Source organism: Stegodyphus dumicola, chromosome 3 (genome assembly GCF_044657685.1).
Source record: "Stegodyphus dumicola isolate Sdum_Otavi_A_Nest chromosome 3, ASM4465768v1".
Classification (NCBI taxonomy): domain Eukaryota; kingdom Metazoa; phylum Arthropoda; class Arachnida; order Araneae; family Eresidae; genus Stegodyphus; species Stegodyphus dumicola.
The window spans coordinates 32,786,278-32,810,617 of NC_140770.1; the positions used below are offsets into that span (position 1 = coordinate 32,786,278).

General features: G+C 32.0%; 1 protein-coding gene across 3 annotated transcripts in view; it reads right to left on the bottom strand.

Annotated features, from left to right (window-relative positions):
• LOC118202980 (uncharacterized) overlaps positions 1 to 24,081 on the bottom strand; it is an 89,726-nt gene extending 65,645 nt beyond the window's left edge. The window contains exon 1 of one of the 3 annotated variants that reach the window (XM_035375213.2): positions 23,926 to 24,081. The gene's annotated coding sequence lies outside the window, so the exon portion shown is untranslated. Of the gene's footprint in view, positions 1 to 10,230; positions 10,356 to 12,355; positions 12,477 to 23,925 lie in introns of those variants that run through there. The other 2 variants (XM_035375215.2, XM_035375214.2) reach the window with 2 other exon arrangements.
• Between the last annotated feature and the right edge of the window lie 259 nt (positions 24,082 to 24,340).

Genomic DNA, 24,340 nt, shown 5'->3' on the forward strand with positions numbered 1-24,340 from the left:
AAGTTTTTTTATTTATCTACAGAGTGGTGTTTACACATTTTTAAAACGATTTTGGAGTTTTAAAATGCAAAGAGTATTTTTTTTAAATGTTCGATCTGATGCCTTTTTTTTCTGGACTATAAGTCTACATCGTGATTTACAAGATAGAACGCTTTTCGTGAAATTTCACGGGATATTGGATCCTCTTCCACTATTTTCCAGAGTCCATCAACCGTACTGGGTTTTGCGCTTAGAAGAAGCTCTTTCCAAGAGACCGAATGGAAATTAGTCCATGGGACTTCGTAAGAATATTTTGAAAAAGAAGTATGCATGCAACACCAGTATCAAGCTTCGTTTTTTCAAGGAATGCGGTGACACGTTTTGATGAATGATTTGTTTTGACTTGAAGCAAGCAGTCTAAATAAGACGATGAAGTTTAAATAAGATAAGACGATATAGTTTTGATGATAGTCGTTCTAAATAAGATGATATAGTCTTGATGAAGTTTCACTTTTCGAAAGACATTAGGATAACAAAAAGTGTAATTTCTCCTGTAAATAAGTCCTGTATTGTGTGCAATCGCACAGTAAGCCAAGATAGCAATATGAAGATTTTTTTTTTAACATCACACATACTAATATTGTTCACTACTATAATACAAATCGTTTTGCGTTGAGTCACATGCCTCGGTAAAAGCCGGTGAACATGATTTTTAAAGTCGTAAATCTGGTTTATTATTTTATTTATTGTTGCTACAGATGTAGTTAAAGACTTTGTAATTGACTACGGATTTTCTCTTATCACCAAAGATTTAACTTCAGATATTCGCTTGGAGTCTATGTTTGCACGAAATATCCAAGACATACTAAACTAAGCCAAATATCGGCATTTGAAAAAGAATTTGATCTGGTTGTATTTTTTACCAATTAGTTTTATTATTCATTAATTTATCGTTAATTTGCAGTTTTGTTTATGGTTCTCGAGAGTGTGCCTTAGCATTACATGATTTTCAATTTAAAAATTTAAAAAACGAAATGCTTTCGTCCATTATTTATAATGATGCACAGCATTATAATAACTTCTCTGCATATTACACGGGCTCATCAGTATTCTTTTACTTAAACCTCTCTTTTTCTGTCACCGCTCTTGCCTGGCTCTTCCTGAAACATCATAATCAAAAATGTGTTAATCTTATATCATCATTTCATTGCTCTTCTCTTTCTGCAGCCACTTTTCTATGTCTTATACATTTCCAAAATCCTGAGCACCAGAACATAATTCATTAAACGCTATCATGTTATTTCTTCTTCGGCACGTCTTATTCTTCCTAGATATAACAATCAGGCTACGATTAATTTTTTAACTTCATTCCAAGCATTAGAAAAGAATACTGTATCGAAAGTAGTAAGTTTTCCCTGAAAACTCACAAGAACTGTCTTCTTTTCCAGTACCAATATTAGAAGGCTGCGCAGATTATCCATAGTTTACTGTATGAGTGAGAAAGTCTGTTAAAAGTTTGACGAGTCTGTTAAGAGTGAGTTATTTTTTTCAAACGTATTCATGAATTATCGGAGATTTTGAAGTTTGTTTGTAAGGATCTTAAGTTTTACTAACGTTTATTTTATTTTAAATCTTTACTATCACTTCTTATTTTCTACTTCTGGCCAGAATTAAAAGCTCTAACTTATTTATGCAAATTTGTCTGGCGAACGCCAAGTACTTAAGTTGTGGCTTTTTGCCAAGCAAGAGAGAGGAAGGAGTGATTAGGAGCAGGCCGCTTGCCATAGCAGTTTTACTCCGTTGCTGGTTGCCTTCAAGGCCAGAGGTTTAATCCTCTTGATAATTTTAAACGTATCGTAGTTCTCTGTACTACATACGGCCTTTCTGTTAATATACGGCCAATCTTCAAGTAGACACTTGTTTATTGATCCAAAGTTAGTTTAGTTAGAATTTAGTTAATATTTTTATATTCTTGCGTTCAGACCACAAGTGGTTGGTCTCTGTATTCCGAAGTCCGGAAATCATTGTAAAGAGAAAAAAATAAAGGGTTTCGTATACCCTTCCCGTGTATCTTGTCTACTTCCCACATTTATTGAACATAGTTTTAGTAAGCTCCCTGTTCCGAGTCAGGTCATTTAATGTTCCCCAAGCAAGTAAGGAGGAACACTGAACCTGATATGTTCACTGAAAAACCTTGAATAAAATTATGCATACCGATCTTCTTTGAGTTTCATCTTTAATCCAAATCTTTCTTCCATTAGTTTAAAAAATGTAATCAAATGTTTCCATTTTAAGGCGATGTAGTTTTTATTATATTACAAAAATTTTATGCGTATATCAGTTTTATTGTAGTTGTTATTCTATAATAAAATGAGGAATAAGTCACGATTGAACAGACTGGGAGCATGGGAGTTTCGTGATTTCCCTCATATGTCACGTAAATATGAACCAGTCTTTTCAAGCCATTTCTTATAAGAAATCTTCCACGAAGGCATGAAATAAATTAGAAATTAAAGGAACACACAGTAAACTAGAAATATACAAAAAGAAGATGTTACAGGGAGACACGAGTCGAGGATATGTGATAGGGAAACATATATGTTAAATTTAAGGCTAATTTCACAGGAAATTCTCGGGATTTCACAAATGCACTAATTCCATAAATATTTAAACAGAATTTTAATTGAATACACATACATTCCTCTATAAATACATTTACAGCTATATAAATACATCACGTATATTGACAGATAAAACTGTATAATTATTCTGCAGTATCTTTTGTACAAGGTGTGTGAATTTAGCATACAAACTAACACATACGAAAAACTACCGAATGGGACCAAACAAGCTAAAAAAATAAATAAATAAATCTGAAAGCTTTCAGATTTTATATTACGCCCAAGACGACGGTTTTTTAACGTTTTGTGTGTTACCTTTATTTATTAAATACCATTTTCTTCGCAGTTAAACCATAAAATTAAATTCAACAACAATATCGCAAAATATTTACTAGAGCATAGCTTTAGAATTCCCGATACATTGTCTCCCGCGCTGGAGATAAAAATGTCTTTTTTCCCGTATGGTGTTGGTGTTGCCATTGCTCGCTTTGAAATCGTTGAGTTTCTTAACCAAAATCTCATAAATACTTTACAAAATATGAAATAGATAATAAAACAAATTCCAAATTTGGGCTTCCAGATGCCCATATTTGGGTGCAGATATACATTATTCAAAATTTGATGGCTCAAGGTACCGTTGTTTTATCACAATGAGAGAAATATACATACATTTATGCAGATTTTTCAGTATTTAATTTCTTTAAATATAATACAGAGTTCTAATATTTAATGGTAACAATTTAAAAGTGATTCGCCGTTTATAGTGAATCAGCGCAAATGCCAAAACGAAATTAATAGCCCTTCTGGGATACCTCACTTTGGGCTAAAAATAAACAAATAGAAATCTTATTTATTTACCTACGAAAATCTTTCTTACGAAACTGCATACACCTGTAAATTTAAGTTTGGGATTAATGCAATGAAATATACTTACGCTTATTAATTTAAATTCGTGTTCAAAAGTTAAATATATATCCGAGCATTTTTTTTAATTGCTTACTAATGCGATTGCTATTTGACAATCTTTTATTTATTGTTTCTTTATTTACATTTACCATGTACACAATGCGAAGCATTTCCTGTCAGAGCATTTTTAGCCCATTAATAATACAATGGTTTATTATCCATCTCAATGTTCAAAGCGGAAACAGGAAGTTAATTCTTCTTCTTGGACATGTGGTGTACTAAGATGCTTAACCGATTCCTTTATTCCTTAAACGATTTAGACAGTTTTTAGGTTTGACGAAACAGATAAAATTAAGTTAAGAGTTCATCTTCAATTTGAAACTGACAATTTGATTGATCTCTTACTTCTATTTCGTATCGACCTTCTAACATTGACATTAAATGACGCACAGATGTATCCAAACCAAGGCCAACTATACTACAATCAGTCTTGTCAAAACTATCAGTATGAAATTCTTTACATTTTTTCCTCATTTTGAATTATTTTATTACTTTTCGTCTCTAATTTAAAAAATAACCATGAATTTTACAAAAAAATTATGCTCTTGTCAAGTGATTGAACAGTAACATTAATTCTCGAAGATTTGCATTTTTAATTAAACAGTAACATTCAATCTTTTACCCTTTTAATTATTATAAATTTTAGATAGATTTTATTTCTTCCTTAAATTAGTTATAGACAATATTTTTTACATAGGACAATTAACTATAAGTGCTTGTTTGTGCTACAAAACGCACAATATGTCATATTTTACGCTATTTTAGATAACATTTAGGAATATAATTTGGAATAATAAATGCAGTATGTTATTTGAATCTAATAACATTTATTTCAAAAATCGTTTGTAAAAATTTGCAGAGCGAACAATATGGAGTCTCGATGTAATTTCTCATGAAATGCAATCAAAATGCTATTTTCGATACGTATTTCAGTAAACTAATTATGCATTTAAAGTTTACAATAATACTAATCAATAATAATGTAAATAATTTATAATAAATCAACTAGAAGCTGCGTGTATTCATAGGAAGAGAAAGTGCACCAAAATCAATTTTAGACATAGAATCGAATAATTTTAACTGGACCAAAGACATTATACTTGTTTGCGTAAGGACAAGAAAGCCTTTTAGAAAGAGCTTTTATACGAATTAAAGATAACATGAAGGATTTTTTAATAGTCTGCAGTTAACCATGCAACATGTGGATAACCAGGAAACATCCAGTCAACTTATTCAACCACTAGGAATACAACAGAGGGTGAACTACCAATACAGTTTTAGCTACTTCTAATTTAGTAGAACCAATTTTCTTTGATGTTGTTGATAGTCAAAGAAACTCATCCAAAAACTTGCTTAGTAAATATAAACTTTGGCTGATTACAATAGCTTTTAGAATTCGCTCTACCTTTACAAATATGCTACTCTTGTTATTAACACGTGTAGTACAAAATGTAATGCTAAGCGCAAAAGTTGCAGTTGGTTAGAAAAATAGAGACAGAACTAAGAATAATATTTCCACACTTCCTATTTGGAACCGATTAACAACACCATGAATGGCGTAGCTTCAGCTTTACATGCTAGTACCAATAACACTTGGACTGTATTCCAAGATGTTCAGTACAAATAAGTTGGACTGAATTCCAACGAAATTGCAATCAGCAAAATTTTATGTTTAGTTGCGGTAATTTTACATTGTAGTTTTTCATTTTACTATCAAAATTATACAATTAACATATACTATTACAATTACCGCACAAAATTATTTGCCTTTTGATCATAATAGTATTGGTATTTTTAGTAAACATGATAAATATCATAAGGTGACTGAAGGTATGAAGATATACAAGTATTTCGAAATCTGCGTTCAATAATGTTACCAATAATTATTTTTAATCTAGTCGCGGCTGCAGAAAAGAACTTTGCTAGGCGCATTTAACTCAGGGTCTCCCATCAGGTATCACTGTTTTAGATTATAAATAATTAATTTTTTATTAGTTTAACAAAATACTTCTGTTTCATTTGGAAGTAGCACTCTTTAAGCCTAACTTACTGTGTCTATGATCGACAATATGGGTTAATCTTCCAGTGCATATCTAATTGTCTTTTGTAAATGTTTAACTAATTAATCTCCGCTATTGCCTCTGGTACATTAAAATTCAGTTTATGGAGCTGCTAAGGAATTATCTTGCATTATTCTACTTCAATAAACAATATCCTTTTATACTCATCAGTTAATCAGCGTATAATGCCTGAGAATAACTTGCATTTGAATTTTTGATCGAAAATGTGGATGGCTGACTGGTACTTTTTCGAGCAAGCTATCGTTTGCGACATAATTTCACAAACATTTTTCATCCACGACTTCTTTTATCGGATTAAATTTATTGGCAATCCATCAATGGTAATATTTTCACGATTGATTAAAAACGGAGAAAACCTTGTAAACATAAATCGAATACACATACATTTAGCCGAAAACTAAATTTAAGAATTAAAAAGAAAGTGAATAGCTTTAAAGTGCTTTAAAAGAAGCATAAAAAAGGTACACAATGTTATTTTGATAGGAGTGGGAGTTAATGGAATATATAAGCTTTTACATTTCCCGAATACATATGGCATCTCAGCGAATTGTCAGTTTTGGCAGCCTAAGATCATTTATTTATTTTCGAAATTATGATAATACATTGAATATCAACAGTATAACGTAGAAAACTATTTCAAAGATGCACATACTTATTAATAACCATCTCACCAGTGGTCGAGTAGTTAAGGCTGCTGAGTACTGAAGTTCGATTGCAAGCGAACGGGCTTGCTGCTTGTTTGGTTTTCGCGGTTTTTCTCATATGCGAATACGAGCCAAAAGTCCTCAGCGGAAGTTTAAATGAATTGCAGCAAAAAATTTTTATAATTTCATAGGCTGCACAGGGAAGTCATGTGGTCAGACTTTTTTTATCACATTATTAGCCAGAAAATGATTTATTTGTAAATTACAGAAAAATCTGAAAAAAAAATTGATTCTTTAAAGCACAAATCGGTCAAGTCCGCAGAAAATGCAAAGTATAAATTTAGATCTTTAATGAATTTAATTACATTTATCATACTCCAACAGAACTCGGTCTAAACGGAAGTTGTTATCTACTTTTAGCAGCTGCATTTGAAGTAAATTTTGCTTTATTTTCTTCTAATGTCGTACAAATTTAATATTTTAGATAATAATATTTATATTAATTCTTTAAAACTAGGTGTTTTCTGTTTGTTATCACTTAATGGTGCTGAAATTATGTTAAACATAGGAATTATTACTAAATAGTGGGAGAAAGGAATGTTTTTACTTTAAGCGATTTCTTATTTTTGCATTTTGTTTTAATTAAAGCCATTTTACAAATTTTAAGGAAAAGCTGTTTTAGTTCTGACAGTTTTTTATAACAGGTATAGAATACAAAGAAATAGTTTTCCGAGAATCCCCCCATATGCTTGAATAAACACGCAGTTCTTTTTATCTCTTTGCGTTATTAAAAATACGAGTATTTATACATTTTTCATCCCCGCTCCTTTTGACCCTTTTTAAGTAATTGCTTAATTGTTCAAAATTGCAATCCATTAATGGTACTATTTTTCCCGACTAATGGTAAATTTTTATTCGAGTGCACATGTGATATTGTTCTTTTGAAAATGGATGCAATGAGACTGTTTGCAGAATTTGAACAATTTTCATTAAGCGAGTGATTGAAATTGACAAAGCATGCAAAAATCAATTGGCAACACTTTTATTTTGAGAAATAAATTACTGTCTACTGTCGTCAAAATTTTTATAATCTTAAAATGGTTCATGTAAATATATCTTAAATGGAAAATTACGTTTTTGCATCTCCATTTTTCACAAGAAAAACTTGTCTTATTATCCAATATAAAGCTGATGTAAGAATCTTACAATCAGAATACATAAAGGTACAACAGCCAAAATTATTAATCAAATATTTAAATTTAAAAAGACATTAAAAAGCGATTTTCCGAGACATTAGTATAACCTAAGACCTGATGTAAAATTCTTGATGAAAATCATTGGAGAAATGAAAATTTATAGTAAATATAATATGGTAACCTTTTAATTGCTTACTATTATAAAATTTACTATCAAATAATATGCTATTATAAAAGATTTTATTGATGGATTTAAAAACCTGGTTGCAAGAAACTGAAGGAAGTTTCAGTAAAAGTTTTATGATAATAACTGGTTTTTCAAACAAAAGAAAATTAAAATTAAAAACCATCGAAAGAAATATAATAACAGGCTTACTATCATAACAATGTTCTGAAGATGCGGATTGGTAGTTCAGAGAAAACTGAGTTTTTAAAAGAAATAATTATATTTTAATTTATATTTTTGCTGTATTAAATTTGTTCATAAAATATGGAGAGAACCCTTTATAATAACGGCTTTTTGTTTGTGATTTAATACCTTGTAAGTTATTTTCTCTCTCCTTTCTGCTTGCCTTCGTGGTAATTGGTAGAACGTCCAGCTAGAAAGCAGGAGTTTTGGAATTCGAATCCCGGCAAGGGCATTGAAAATTTTCATGTTTTATGCTTCGACAAGCCTAGATTCAACAATCGGATGTGCAGATGTTGGCTTTCTTCTTTCATGTATATAAATCCTGGTACTGAAACTCTGATGTAACGTAACTGGTAAGAGTTATTATAAGCTTGTTCGTGAAGAAATACTTTATCAAAGGATATCTCGTGAACTTAAATTCCGCGTACAAAACCTATCAGCATTTGTGAATTGCTTTCGAAACGTAGCGTTTAATGTAGCGATAAACAATCTATATTTCCTCACCAGTTATCAGTCGTTTCTAAATGTTCCATTTTTGAAATAATTGGTAATTGGTGATAACTGGTGGTGAAAAATGGATTGCTTATTGTAACACTCAGTTGCTCCAAAATCATATTCCAAGTCTGGTGAATCAACTCAAAAAATATACAGAGCTGATATACATCAAAGAAGAATGTTATCAGTTTTGGGAAACTGCAAGAGAATTCTTTATTTTGTGCTTTTACCAAGAAATGCAGTGCTGAACTCCAATACTTAATTTCAGAAACTAACAAAACTTAAAGATGTTTTGCGAGACAAACATCAAGAATTAAGGAATCCTAATGATATCATTTTTCAACATGAAAATATTAGAACACGTACATTTTTAATCGTTCGTCAATATCTAATGCAGTTTGGTCCGAATGTGTTACCACATCCACCATATACAGCCCCGGCATTGCAAAATCATACACCATTTGTTTCGTGTTCTCAAGATCTTATCGTCAAGTAAAATCTTCATTTCAGATAAGTATCAAGTTTCACTTAAAAATTATTTTGCGGAAGATAAAAAAATTTTTGAAAGTAATATTATGAAACTTACGAAGGAAGGCGGTAAATAGTTGTTAAACAAATTGCCACCATGTTACTGATTAAAATTACATTTTTGTAAAAAAAAAATTGTTTTTTACTTTAATAAAAAGGAACTCAAACAGTTTCTGGTTATGTCGTATCAAATTGTAATAACCTTATAAAAAACTACAGTTATATTTCTTTACATTAATAATTTTAACAGGAATAAAATTTTTCACATACGGTCTAGACATATCTACAGTACACATTTACTTCTATTCTTCATGGCTATTAATCAATTATATTTCAGTTAATTAGCTAAAACTACCTGATAAAAGCACTTTCCTGAAGATATTAATTGTTGTAGGGATATAAACAAATAGCGTAGTTGGACTCCAAATAATACACCAAGTTCAAAGCATTAATTTTTTTATATTTAGAAAATAATTACGAATTTCGGATGTAAGTTTATTTTCAGACTCATCTAGACATTAAAAAAAAAAAAAAAAAAAAAAAAGAGAATTCTTTCACATTTGTTAAATTTAGGATATTTAGGCAATATTTGATGAATTAGTATATCACACTTCGGGCAAAGCAATTTTTTTCTATTTATATGAACGAAATAGAGCTTCAAATGTCAAATGAAGAACGAGAAAGGATCCTTTTTCGTATGAGAGTGGCGCATTTTTATAAACAAATATTTTTTTATTTTTACAATTTTAACAAATAAATAAATCAAATAATTAAAAACGCAGTTGACATAGCAGAATTGGTTTTTAAATGAAGTGTGTTTCATCTAGTCGCATTATTATTATTATTATTTTAATTCTATAAAATGAAGTGCATGCATTTGTTTCATGAAATTAAATAAAAGTTTTTGGCAACAAAATAAACTCTAACGTTTTGTCAATTAATGAAAGATTTCGTTACACTCTTTATTATATATGACGTCTTACATTTGATGATTTTAATAAGTTTGATGATTGAATAATATTGTCTTTTATTATTACTGTAAAAATAATCTGAAGAGTTACAAAACTAAAGAGGAAAAGGAAATAGTAATAATTTCCTACGTAATAAGACTGAAGAATTTTTATTTTATGGCATCGAAATTCGAATATATAAGGCGTTTCATTTAGAAGATTTCCATTTTATTATGTTACCCATAAAGTTAAATGTAAAATTCTTGTGGATCATCTCTTATCAGTGACAAGAGCACACAACTGTTATTAAGATGGATAAAACTAACACGAAGCATAAAAAAAGAATCAGACTACAACTTACCGTCTCCTCAGTCGCGCGTAAAATGCCAATGGTGTGATATTTGCCGATAGAGTACAGGAATCTCGTCGTAACTCACACACAGTAAAAACAAAAAACGTGCCCAGTCATCGCGCGAAGGCCTTAGAAGTGCTAGTGCTCGTAGTATCTCCTGCGAGAGTTTTGACGAGCCCATGACGCTGAATTTTTATTCGAAGAAGCGTCGCCACCAGACTACAGAATTCGAAGCCCGAAAGAGAAGCAAGAATGCATCAGGGGGGAAAAAAATTCAATAAAAGCAGAAATTCTTAGATGTTAAATCTCGAAATTTTTTAAAGGCTTATCATTCCAAATGCATACTAAAATCAAACACTGCATTTTTCAACAATATGCGTTTACGTTTTCTTTCTATTATATTATTCTCCAATACTTCAAAACATTTCTTCGTATAGTGCTAAATGAACAAAAGTATTGAATGCTATAGTTTAAGAATAAATTCTTTATATCACAACATAGATTTCGAACCTGCTCAATGAACTTTACTGATAATCATGCGTACATAAAATGGATTTTAAAAGGTACATCTCTTTCTCTGTTATAAATGTATATTCATACCCAATTTCGTTAAATTATCCGTTAGCTTTTACTAAATTCGACATAATGTATAAATTCTTTTAATTTTGTACACGAGTGCAATATGCGATCTACCGCTTTTAGTAAGTTATCTATTTTTTAGATGGTCCCATTAAAACGTTATTTTTTAATATCAAAATAAATGCAAATAACTAAGAACACATAAATGAATATCATTACATGAATTAATATAATAACCTACCTAATTTTTTATTCTAATAAATTTAAATTTCTTTCAGTTTTATAAAACACATCAGGAATGGCCTTTAAAATGATCGCTTTTACGAGCCGTGCAGCCATATACATTACGAATGTCATGCAGTATGTCGAAAATATAGTAAACACTTTTATTACATCCTCATCATAGTTGATGTTATAACGCAAAATTATTTTTCCAAATATCAGTACCTTCATAATTCAATAACAATAATTCCATAAAATAAAAAAATACGATAATTTTCGCGTTCGATAAAATGACAGAAAACGAATTTTAGTGGTGCCATTTAAAAGAATAAGTACATCGCAAACTACATCATTACCGTAAACTGATCAGTATATTATTGTATGTAGTTTATTTTATTTCAGTGACTGTGATACATAATGGTTTTTTATTAATGATTTTCTCAAAAACTACGGGTTGTAGAGTTCATTTGAAATATTGCATACTTTTGGGTTATTTTTTATCCACTCGAACTGAAGAATATTGGTACTAATATCAAATGCTGTATTTGCTTATAAATTACTCTGTGTATGGATATGAGCATACTTCAGATTAAAGTATATAATGTTGCAAAATAAAATGATTCAAAACTCGATATTTATTAATATGTGACATTGTTATAAAAGAGAGAAAACAATGGGAAAACGGTATGCCAATGTTCTCTTTAAAAAATTTTGTAAATAAGCCTGGATAATGAATATATATTATAACTATTATCAATAATAAACTTTTAATTATCCTTAACTCAGTGAACTTCCTTATATCTTGCCTTCATAAGATTCGTTATAAAATGTACATTTAACGAAAACAACTTTTCTTCCCCTCATAACTGTATATTCATTTGCAAAATCAAAGAAAAAATTAATTCATTCTTAAATTTTCACAAATGTTCAACTGGTCAAATAATACATTTTTAAAAAAATTTTTTGGAGAAATGGGCCCATTTTAGAGAAAGTGGCCAGTCTTGTTATAAGATTAAACTTACGTTGGCTTAACTCTACTAATTGAATACTAGTTGAACTTTCTAATTTGCCAAACGAATCTTCGTCCCGGCTTTAATTAACAATTTCAGAACAATACAGAAGAAAGAAATACTAACTAAAAATTTACTGTGCTTTCATTTCGAAGTACAGAATTAAATTAACGAACACAGTTAACTTCCGCTTTTCGCAAGTAAAACAGACGACACGGAATCCAATTATTTACATTTCGCAAGTTTCACAAGTAACATCTAGCACGGACTTGACTAATTTCACGCACTACCTGCTAAAAATCCAAAACAAAGAGGAAACTTACCAACTGGTAAGAATATCACTCACGTCAACGGCAAACGATACGATGTTCGAATAGGTGACTGTTGCAAGAATTGGGATAACTTATTTATTTTAAAAGCAATTACTGCTAACGTTTTGCAGTTGACTACATAATATAGCTGCTTCCTGAAATAGTAATCAGAAAGTTTGTGTTGCCACAAATATTTTTATAATTTAATCCGCTTTGCGACAACATTTTTCGTCCTGTTTCCAACTTGCGCGCACATTTTAAAACATTCTGTTTCATAATTTAATTCCATATTTAATATATAGCTTTTGTAACATTTGGAAACAACTGTAAACCTAAAATTCTAAAAATTCCATGTTAAATTTTAATTTTATTTTGAGTTGAGTTTATAGAATGTATTTTATTAAAAAAATTTGTAATGTTTTTGTCCATAAAATGTTTCAATATTAAAATATTCATCAGATTGTTAATTCAGTTAGAAAATAGTGCCCACATAAAGAATTCCATCGAATTTCAAGTATGTACCATTAGCCATTTTTAAAATATCATGCGCGCAAGGTGGAAACATGGCGAAATATTTTGTCACAAAGAGGATTAAATTACAAAAATATTTGTGGCAACACAAACTTTCTGGTTACTAGTTTCCAAAGCAGCTATATTATGTAGTCAGCTGTAAAAAGTTGAAAGTAATTTCTTTTAAAATAAATAAAATATCCCAATTCTTGCAGCAGTCACATATTCGAAGATCATGAGAGGTTTAAGGTGTATGAGTCCCCTTAAGAGGCTCTAATGAATTCCAAAGAAGTCTGACTTTTCTTATCTTACACTACTCGTGCTTGTTATCGATGTTTCTTATAGATTTTAAGCGTCGTTTTTAAGGAAGAAACTTGAGACTACTGGTTTGAAAAAATTAAAAATTTCAATAATATCCGTCGGAAATGCAAGAATTTCTCTAAACCCGACAGAAAGATTTAATAAATTAGCTTCTAAAAAACCCTGTTCTTCCTAAAGCTCTTTCTATTAACTGCAATGGCAAAATTTTGAAATTTTTGAAGCGAACATGTTTCAGGGTTATGTAAAATGCAATTATTGATTGCATTGAGGAAACTGCTCTGACAACCGAAAAGTGTCATACAATGAGCCTTTTTGTTCCCCTTCTCTCTGACTTGCGTCATTCTTGATAATACGTATTCTCTCGGCAAGTGGTCTACGATTCACTCTAATCCTTATTCCTTAATTGCGAAGACTAACAAAAACGCTGTTTTTTCCCCCTCACAATTCACGCAGTGTCTTTCGGGTTGGGAAACGACTGAATTGAGGTTGCGACCGATAAAGATACAGTGATGAAGACTTTCTGATAAAAGATGATGATTGACTATTAGAGTTGATAATAAGAGTAAACACACTAAAAGAAAAAAAAAATGTGGACACCACATTACTTCCATGTACGCCTATTAAATTATACACATTTTCTGCTGTACTTCAGTTAAACTTATTTTTTCCAATTTTTCTAATTTAAGGCAAGTTGTAAAATTAGATAAAAAATTTCAAATTTTGAAAATAAATATTCCTATCGATTTTTGCCCCATGGGAGTCAAACTTCTTGTATTTTTATTTTTTTCAGAACGATTACAAAGCCTTCCCAAATGTAAGTATCGGAACTGGGAGACCGCATTAAAAGTTAAATACGGTTACTTGTTCAAAATTATTTTTTTTTTAAATTTGAAATTGCCAAACACGAATACATTCGTCATTTAAAACACTTCTGTAATTAAAAGTACATGTCTAGAACCAACGCTTGAAAAAATAAAAGGACTTTTAAGCCGTAGAAGGGAAGTGGGTGTATATATATATATATATACGTACTGTCTATTGCAATAAAAAAGGGAGGTGCACATCTACATGTTTTAGCAGTTCCATATACAAAATTTCAAAATTCTATGGCTAATAGTTTTTGAGTTATGCGAGATACATACGTACAGACATCAAGGGAAAAAACTATTTTGAATTGCTTTTACATTCTGTTTTGGAATAAATATTTCTCTATTCTATCCATATGTACAGATGTCACGAAAAAAAGATAGTACTATCGTTGCAGCACACCGTTCCGACTAGTAATAAAATATTCGCGGGAGACTTTTACGCTGGTTTTAACGCTCTGTGGGAGTGTCCCCGAGGAACATAGAGGTGCTTTTCTTGACTCTACGGCCTTACAGAGTGACAGCCTAATATGCTCATCACTCTTCGCAGCCTCACAGTTGTCAACTCCATAGACATATCTCCATCGACGTCCTACATACTGGACAAGTAAAGCGCAGGGGTGACCTAATATCACATTAGCCATCACCGGTATAGTTAACAAAATTCGTAAATGGAAAGTTAGCGAAAATCCATCGTTCTGTGACAATCGCTATATCAAGTCCACTATGGGTTCAGAACATCAATAATAATGATGCGGTAACAAATAACAGCTGGGAAACCAAATACATTTGAAAATTTAAAGACACACTATCTCCCATGTTGAAGATATCGTCGTACTATGTAACAGTTGTAATAGTTGAGAAGATATCGACTCGATGCACGAAGATTTTATGCAAACACTACTTACAATGCGTGAAACAATTTTGAATAGGAAAAATTATGCTGCCCTCATGATGGAACTAAACAACGGCAGAACGCAGCAAGGTCCGTGCCCTAAGGCAACTTTGCAAGGAATCCACAGAAAAACCGACACTCTCGCTAATATTTCTAAAGCACAGACCTTCTTACAAAAGACAGATTGGAAAAGCCAAGCTTTCTTCCTGAAAAGAGTATTGCACGATCATTGCAAACAAATTTGGAACTGCTTCCGTATCGCACAGGATAAGATGTTCACACGTTCTAGGCTTCCGGACACAATAAACCATGGAGTAGCAACTAACGCAGAAGTAGTCACGCATATTCTGGACAATATTCTTTAGACCTGATAACATAAACAAAGATAATCGTGCCCAATGAGACCAAAGCGCAAGGAACAGCGGATAAAATGGCCAAATGTGTCAATCATAAACTAATTATTGCCAATTCGAAAATCCAAGGTATGCTTATCTGCCCGGGTAAGCACTATCGACTAATATTTATACAGAAGAAATAACAGAGCTAATGTTGAGCAATATTACAAAACCAATAAAATAGCTTTAGAACCGCTAAATATTACAAATATACCGCTAATATTACAAAACCAATAAAATAGCTGCCAAAGAAGTGGGCGATACAGTAAAAGTATTAAACCCCGATAAATCTTCAGGGCCTGATGGAGTAGACATTGGCATTCTGCAAACTATAAACAGCACATATCCGGTGGTATTGTTTGTCTACTTAACAGCGTGTCGGCGCAACAAGCATTCCCCGGCCGGCACGAAACTGGCGGGAGGGGCGCTCTTCCTAAAAACGAAAAAAGACTCTAATGTTGCGGCATCTTATCGGCTCGTTTGCCTCCTGCTAGCCTTGAGAAAAGTACTAGAATGAATTGGCCTACAAATGGCTTACAAAGACTGAAACAGTACATCCTGTCTGAGCAAAATATAAGTGAAAAGCAATACGGTTTCCTTCCTGGCAGATCGGTGTATCACGCGCTGCAACACTCATTAAAAACGATAATAAATAACAGTAAATATAATCAGCACAATCTCATTATGTCAATGAACATACAGAGCGCCTTTGATTTCTTGTGGTGGCACAACGTACTGAAGAAATTACAGGACATGGGGTACCCAAAGATCCCTTTTGACCTAACTTATAGTTACCTTAATGATCCTCGCATACAAGCCGCGACGCATGCAGGTATCACTCATATCCTATCAATACAGGTTCTCCTCAAGGATCTTGTCTGAGTCAGCTGCTATGGAATCTAGTAGCTGACACAGCACTCAATCTCTTCAATGCATATCCTCAAACTGAAATATTGGCTTAAGCCGTTTATATTTTGCTAGTTTACCAAAGGGCTCGGCTGTTATGTACAATATATGAGACCAAAGCGCAAGGAGCAGCGGTCAAAATGACCAAATGTGTCAATCATAAACTAATTATTGCCATTTCGAAAACCCAAGGTATGCTTATGTGCCCAGGTAAGCACCATCGACTAACACCGTGCATCAGCCTTCATGGCAAAAAATAAATAAATAAATAAATAAATAAATATTTAGAAATATGAGATACCTTAGGGTTATAATTGACGCACTCACTTGAATCCGACACCTAAAGAAGGTCAACGACAACTTCTTAGGTTATTTCATTCCATTCTTCCAAGTTTCTTGTTTCCAAATGGATATTGTATACTGCATGGAAGCTAGATCATAATGACCTGGGAAAGAAAGCTTTAGAAACATAACTCAATTTTTCAGGCTCAGTTGGTTGCTTTAAAAGTTGCACTTGCCTATACACCGGCTAATAGCATTTCCAATATTTATACAGACTTTGCCTCTAGTCTTCAGCCAACCCAAGGCACATGCTGTAAAAATTCACTTGTCAGGACCATACAGGAACTCCTAGTAAATACACCAGACAACCGTAGGCCCAACTCCGGGGAGTATCTACCCACACAAAGGATTGGATTAGATTGGATTATTTTAACTATGGCGAAGCACACGAGGGCTATCTGCCTAAAGGGAGGGATGCCTCCGTGGAGGACTTTCTAAATACCCACACAGGAATACTGGCTGACGAAACTGCAGATGCAATAGCCAAGAGAGCCGCGACTAAATGTCAGGTACGCACATTTGATGTGCCTCTTCCTGGCTCGTTCTTAAAAGCCGATCTCAAAGGAGAATTTTTGAAGCAAACAGGGCATGTGCCCTTCATGAATTATCTATATCGCTTTAGAAGACGTGAAAATGACCAGTGGTGATGCGGAATGGTAGGAGATCCGGATCACTATGTATTCATTTGCAAAGGGACTGCAGAAGATAACCTTGAGCATGGGCTGAAGTTACTCTAAAAAACCGCCATGCTTTGAAACGCATGCGATTGCGTCAGTATCGGACATTAATATCTCAAACAGGCTGGAATAACTTTCTGCTGCCATCCTTGTAGCTAGCACAGCCCTTATATGTTAATGTTTTCTGGGTTCCCCCCTTCTATCTTTTTAAAATGTTTTAAATTATTTAATGTGATGTATTTGTATGTATATACTTAACTATATTAATTGTCTTTTAATTGATATCATGTACTTTAATGTTAATCGTGAATAATTGTGTATATTGCCTCACTTAATGTAGTATTTTATCTTTTTCTATTAGTAACTCTGTTAAATGTTTACCGTCACACTCAATGTAGTATGTAGCTGAATGAATCAAGTATATCCATGTAACTCAGTCGTACCTTTACCTGTATTGAATCATCTACAAACCTCATTAATTTTTGACAATTGAGGAAGCCCATTAATAGTATTTAAGCTATACCTATCCATTTCTAGCTCACTACATATGGAAAGTGAAAGTGTTGTCCTAACCCACGTTGCACCTTTCTTCCATTCCTCAACCATACACTTGTCTAGCACTCTTTTCTGCACCCCTCAGCACTCATTTTGCACAAAACACACACCAAAGTGTTTTGTGTACTTTTGAAAAGGACAGAAACATAACAAACTTGCCTAGGGAAAAAACATAGGCCTAGGAAGACTGCAATCCAGGAACTTCTAATGCAAAGTTAATTCCCTCAACGAAGCCACCTGGCCAATATGTTAACTGCCCACTGGATGGGCTGCCCCACCGTCGATGGAAAGAAAGGAAGTTATTATTTAATATAGTATGAACTTTGTTGTATTTGTTTGCTTTTATTACAGTTTTAACTTTACAATTTATTTTTTCCACTCCTATAAATAAGTTTGCCTCTGTGGAAATATTTTAATTTTGTTAATCATCTCTTGATTAGATATACATTATTAAAGAAATAACAGGGCTTGTAATCTATAGATCGCTACTAAATTTTAGCATATATTAGATTTCATTTTAATGCAAATTGCACTATACACATGTAACAGAATTAGAAATCTTCTAATCGATTTACCATATAGTGTCAGAGATATTTTTTTCAACTTGTTATTAAATTTTTCCTATAAAAGGATTTTTTAATTAACCTTAATCCCAAACTGAGCAATACACTGATATAATATCACAGAAAAATTAAATATCTTATTCATCGGCAACTGACAACAGCATGAGTTTTGAATGTTTTTCTCTTTATAGGGTATTTCTCCCACCTTCTTAGCATGCCTTCGGTGCATAGTGGTCAGCACGCTCGACGCGTATTCGAGAGGTCACTGGTTTGAGTCCCAGCGAGGGCATTGCTCCTTTTTCACATCTCCTGCTTCGAAATAACCTAATGTCTCTACAACTTATTTCCCTCATTTTTATTACAGTTACATAATATAGACAGTTCATTCTAGCAATGCTGAGAGTAATTTTAAGTATGGTTCACAGCAGCTTTACGTGAAATGTCATTCAATTTTCAAAGCTTTAATACATTTCCAAGGGAAAAAAATCTGATGTGTACACCACATGACTTCCTTGTACGTAATATTAAATTATACGCATTTTTTCTTGCATTTCATTTAAACTTATTGGATTGAATTAAATCTACTTCGCCGACAGCGCATAAACCAGAATAGAATAAATGCATTCTTTAAAATTCACTCTAGTATTTGTTTGACACTTTGGCACTAGATTATCTTAACAGTATTATATTTCGTTCATATTATAACTCATAATGCACAAAATTTATATCATTTAAAGAATAGAATTATCTAATCGTTGCCACATGTTCTATTCAAATACTATAATACAGCTAGAATGATGTATAAAAGAAATTAAGCAGATAAAACAGAAAAGGAACAGTTTTTCACAGACGATTGAGTATTTCTCATTCAATTAATTCATTTCTCACTTCGCGAGAAGGCAAAAATACATAAAAACTCAAAATACCTATATTAAAATTTACGAAGTAAATCTTAAACACTTATTTCCTCGAAAAAATTCCAGAAAGGATTAAGCATGACTTAATTGGCAATAATAAATGAAGGCGTTATGTTTGTTGTTGCGAAGCTAAGTTTCTCTAGATTGGCAACGAATCCACTAGTCTGCTGTTTCAAATGTAAACATCAATGGCCGCCATTAAAAACAGGCTTAGCGGCACTTAAACAACTTTAAAATTGTTGATAATTCTAAAAATACTGCATACAGATTTACTAAAGGCATAAAAACCTTAACCGGAAGATAAAAACAACATAATTTAATCATTTTTAAAGCAAAAAATGTACAATTTACAAACATATAAGAGTAAAGAAACTGAGATCACTGAGCCGGGTAACAGAGTGCACATATATATAAATATATTTATATACATTTGGTGCGGCCGATTGCAACCAAAATACGAGGGGCACATCTACATGTTATAGCAGTCCTATATACAAAATTTCAATGTTCTGAGGCGACTCGTTTTTGAGTTATGCGAAATACGTACGTACATACGTTCGTACAGACGACACGAAAAATTCTCTTCCGAATTAATTTTAAAGCAGTTTTATAATTTTTTTGGAGGAAACGAGTCTTTTATTCTGTCCTTACGTACAGATATCACGCAAAAACATCGTTAAAGTGCATTCGATAGCTGTCAAAATGGATATTTTCGTTCAAATATGCTGCCTGAAAGTTTTCGCGATTACAATACTTCCTTTTTATTTCGTACAAGGAAGTAAAAATGGATATATTTGTTTTCAAGATTTTTTCTCCGTTCAGTACAAATATAAAATATTTGTTTCAGAAATATTTTCACAGACGTAGTCCTTCCCAAGAAAAGCAGTCTTCGAATATTTCATCTTTAAACTTTTTCCATATTTTCACTAAAATACTTTTCCCCCATTTTTTATTCTCAAAAATTAATTACACTACTAATTACACAGCTAGGAATAAATTTATGTCCCAAAATAAGAATTTTTTTTTTTTTTTTTTTTTTTAAGCAAAATATTGCTTATTAGTATACACTGTAACTTTATGACAGAATATTTTTTGTAACATTTAGTAATTTCAAATTATACTGTTGAAACAATAATGCTTAAACAAAAATGCGAACCTAATAATACTGCAACGAGAAAAGAATACTCCTTTCACAGAAAAACGATTAATGACCTAGTTCATGTTAGCAAGTTGATCATAATTCTCAGAATGATATAGTGGACATTCAGAAAGTTCCTCTACAAACAACGAAACATAAATCAGCTCAAGAAGTAGCAATCAGATATTCAACAATTACAAATATAACTGAAGAAAAGGTTGTAAATGACAAAGACCTTTGTGTAATCGCTAAGAGGTGACATTCGCTTATAAACGCGCTGGTCATAGTTTTATTATATGAAAGCGATACTGATTGAGAAACATTATGAATTGTACAACATTAAAAAGTCTTTATTGCATAAAGTTTTAAATTTACAGAACCAAAGCCTTATCTCTCATTTCGATGTATAGAAGTATTCAATATTTACGTATTCACGGTACATGTAAATTTTTATATATTTTTATTTAAAATTTAATTTTTCAGATAAACTTACTTTAGACCAGTGATTCTCAACTTTTTTTTTTGTCGAGGCACACTTTTAACGATTTCAAAACTTGGCGGCACACACACAAAGAAAAAGATAAATTTAAAAGTTGTTTACTTATATATAATACATCGTGTAAAATTGCCTACCAGCGGCCGAGCGGTAAAGACGTTGAACACTGGTAGTTCGGTCCGAGATTCGAATCCCGCGAACGGGCTGGCTGCATGGGCGTTTTCGTGGTTTTCCCCATGTGTAACGTGTATACGAGCCAGTTTCCCTTAGAAAGACCTCCACGAAGGCATCCCACCTTTTAGGCAGATAGCCCTCGTGCGCTTTGCCATAATTGAATAACCCATAACCCATCGTGTAAAATTGTATATGATAATAATTTTAATATAAAATAAAATAAAATACAAAAACAGCAGTACGTTTATTAAGGGATTAATTACAAGTTAATAAGAAGAATACTTTTAATGAGAAATTTGAGCTTGATGTTTTTGATAATTCCATTTATATTTGGTCATGAAAATGATAATGCTACTGTCTTCTACATTTAACAGTCTCGATCTTTTTTTTTTTTTTTTTTTTTTCTTTTGTTTTTATGTTGGTTAACACTGAAAATGCGAATTCACACAAATCAAATGTAGAAAACTGTAATAATATTTTAAAGCATTTTTGGCCATCATGGGATAATCGCATATAATGTTAATCCAAAATGAATGAATTGATTCTTCCGAATATTTTTAAATTAAATCTCTATTACTAGAAAGCAAAATTAGTTCTTCCTCTTCGTTCAAATACAGATGTATTTCATTCAGTCAATTCAAGTTAATTCAAATACAGATGCATTCGGCACCCAAATCGGTTAGGATACCAAAATTGGCGCGCTTCTTATGTCATAAAAACCGAATTTCGACAATTCTGTGTACTCTATACTAGGATTAAACCTAGTATATACTATATACATTTCTAAAATTTGGCGGCACACAAAAATGCCGTGGCGCAGTGGTTGAGAATCACTGGCTTTAGACAATAAAAACTTCGGGGTTTTTTTTGGCGGGGGGTATCAACGAGAATAGAAAAATGCACTCCAATAAGCTGAGGAAAAATGGGTATTAAAATGTTGATACACCATATTTACTTTAAACAAAACAAACGATTTTATAAGGAATGCTCGGTTGGTTATTTGAATATGTAAAAGCACAAGTAGGCTATCTGACAAAGAGGAGGTATACCTTAATGGATAATGGAGGACTTTCTACGGGAAACTGGCTCGCATTCACATACAGAGAGGAAGACCACTAAAACAGACCATGCAGCCAAATTGTTCGCTTGGAATCGAACCCGGTTCAGTCTCCATATTTAGTGTCTTAACCAATCGACCACTGATAGGACAGCTAAATTTTTTTTAATGATCGAACGCTTTATTTAATATCCATTCCGGCCCTTGTAGTAGCCTTGCCGCTAGAAGAGCCGGAATGCAAAGTAAAATCAATTTTTGGCTGATAGCAGCAACAAAAATAGCGGTAATAATGCAAAATAAATTTTGAGAATTAATACGTTTAAAATAAATCCCCTATCCCTAGTCAATCCAGGCTCCTATTTTCACTTCTTTTTTCAGTGCACCAACCCCCCATTTACCTTACAGTTTAGAAAAATATTTAATATATGAATATTTAATAATTTAATATATATATATATATATATATATATATATATATATATATAATTTAATATATATATTATCGAATATAAATAAATATATGTAAACGAAAGACCAGCTGTTAAATTTGTAAATTCTAAACGCTCCAAGTTGAAATACAAATAAACAGAAAACTGCAAATACTACTTCGCTACTCTCTTTTGAATGAAAATGCTATAAAATATTGTTATGTATGATGAAGATTTTATCATTTAAATAAAAATTTGAAAGAAGTCTTATATGGCCAAAAAATTTGGTCTATACCGCCTCCTCCCCAAAAAAGACAACTCTTATACACGACTTTATCGTTATTATTATAGTTTATTTATCTAATAATCGTTTAATGCATAAATAGTAGAGTTATTAAGTTTATTTATAAAGTAATGGATAATGAACGAATAGCAGGGTAACCGATAAATAATACAGATATAGTAAATAAAATATGAAGTTAATTATATCAATAAAAGTAAAATTAAAAATAGAAAAAATCTTTTTTTTTTTTTTTTTTTAAAAAAAGAAAGAAAGAAATACGCCTAATACTCGTAAATAAAAATGAAATCATCTTATGGAAATCGCATGAGCACCTTATTAAAAACCTTTTTGCTACCGAAAATCTTAAAAATATTATTAGGACAGATGCATTGTTTTTAAATGGTTCATACTCCATGATTTCGAAGAAAAATGAAAGCTCTCATGCTATATATATAATTGAAGATCTGTTATCTATTTTGCTAGAACACAATATTTTTCCATAAGATTAAAAAAAGCCATTTGCACCTGCTAATAAAAAAAAGCTAATACATCGCATAAAATAAATATATCTGTATTAAACAGAAACAGCATAGATAACTGTACATGTTATTAGATCATCAGAACTAAAACTTAAAGATCACGCATAACATAAATTATGGTATTTTTATACAGAGGTCCCTTGGAGACAAACAAATTACTTCAATGAATTTTTTCGTGGCATTGAAATTATTACAAGAGATCCTTGGAAACCAAAAGTTTTATTTCCTTTATTTTATTGCCGTCCAACAAGGGTTTAAAATTATACCTTTGAGCAGTTCATTGAAAAGCAAAATAAAACCTCACATGCATGTTATAAAACTTGAATATAATTTTTGCTGAAATTTTGCACTTTCTTTGTAATTTAGGGCAACTGTTTTCATTTAACAAGAGGTAACAAAGAAAAGTAGAAAACATCTGGAACAGTTAATGTGGTTAAGCTGAGGCAATAGAAGCTGCATGAAACGGAAAGAATATCGTCTGGCATTTAGCAATTATGAAGTAATATCTTTTTGCACGTACCTCTCCGACGGTCAGTGGCCACAGAAGGGCGAAGGTGTGGAAGCGGGCTTTTGGTTGTTGATCCTCCGTCGCGTAGGAAGAGATTTTAGCATCTTTACACGCGGCGGGACTGCTATATTTAAACGTCGCCACAGCGCGCCTGGACCAAGGCCAAGAAATTCTTCACGTGCTGTGAAAAAACGCTTTTGTTCACTACATCTTATTACACGCCTTCCCCTCTCTTTAAGGCCGGCTTTCCTTACAACACGCGTACAACTCGGAAGTCATCATTCTTTGACACTTACTGACCAAAAATGATAGCTAAGTAAGATAGCTTCGTAAAGTTCAATTGCATTTAAGCAGAAGGAAAAATTCTACGCTATTCCGATTTATATTCTTATACATTAAGAGAATAATGTTCTTTAGCTTAAATATG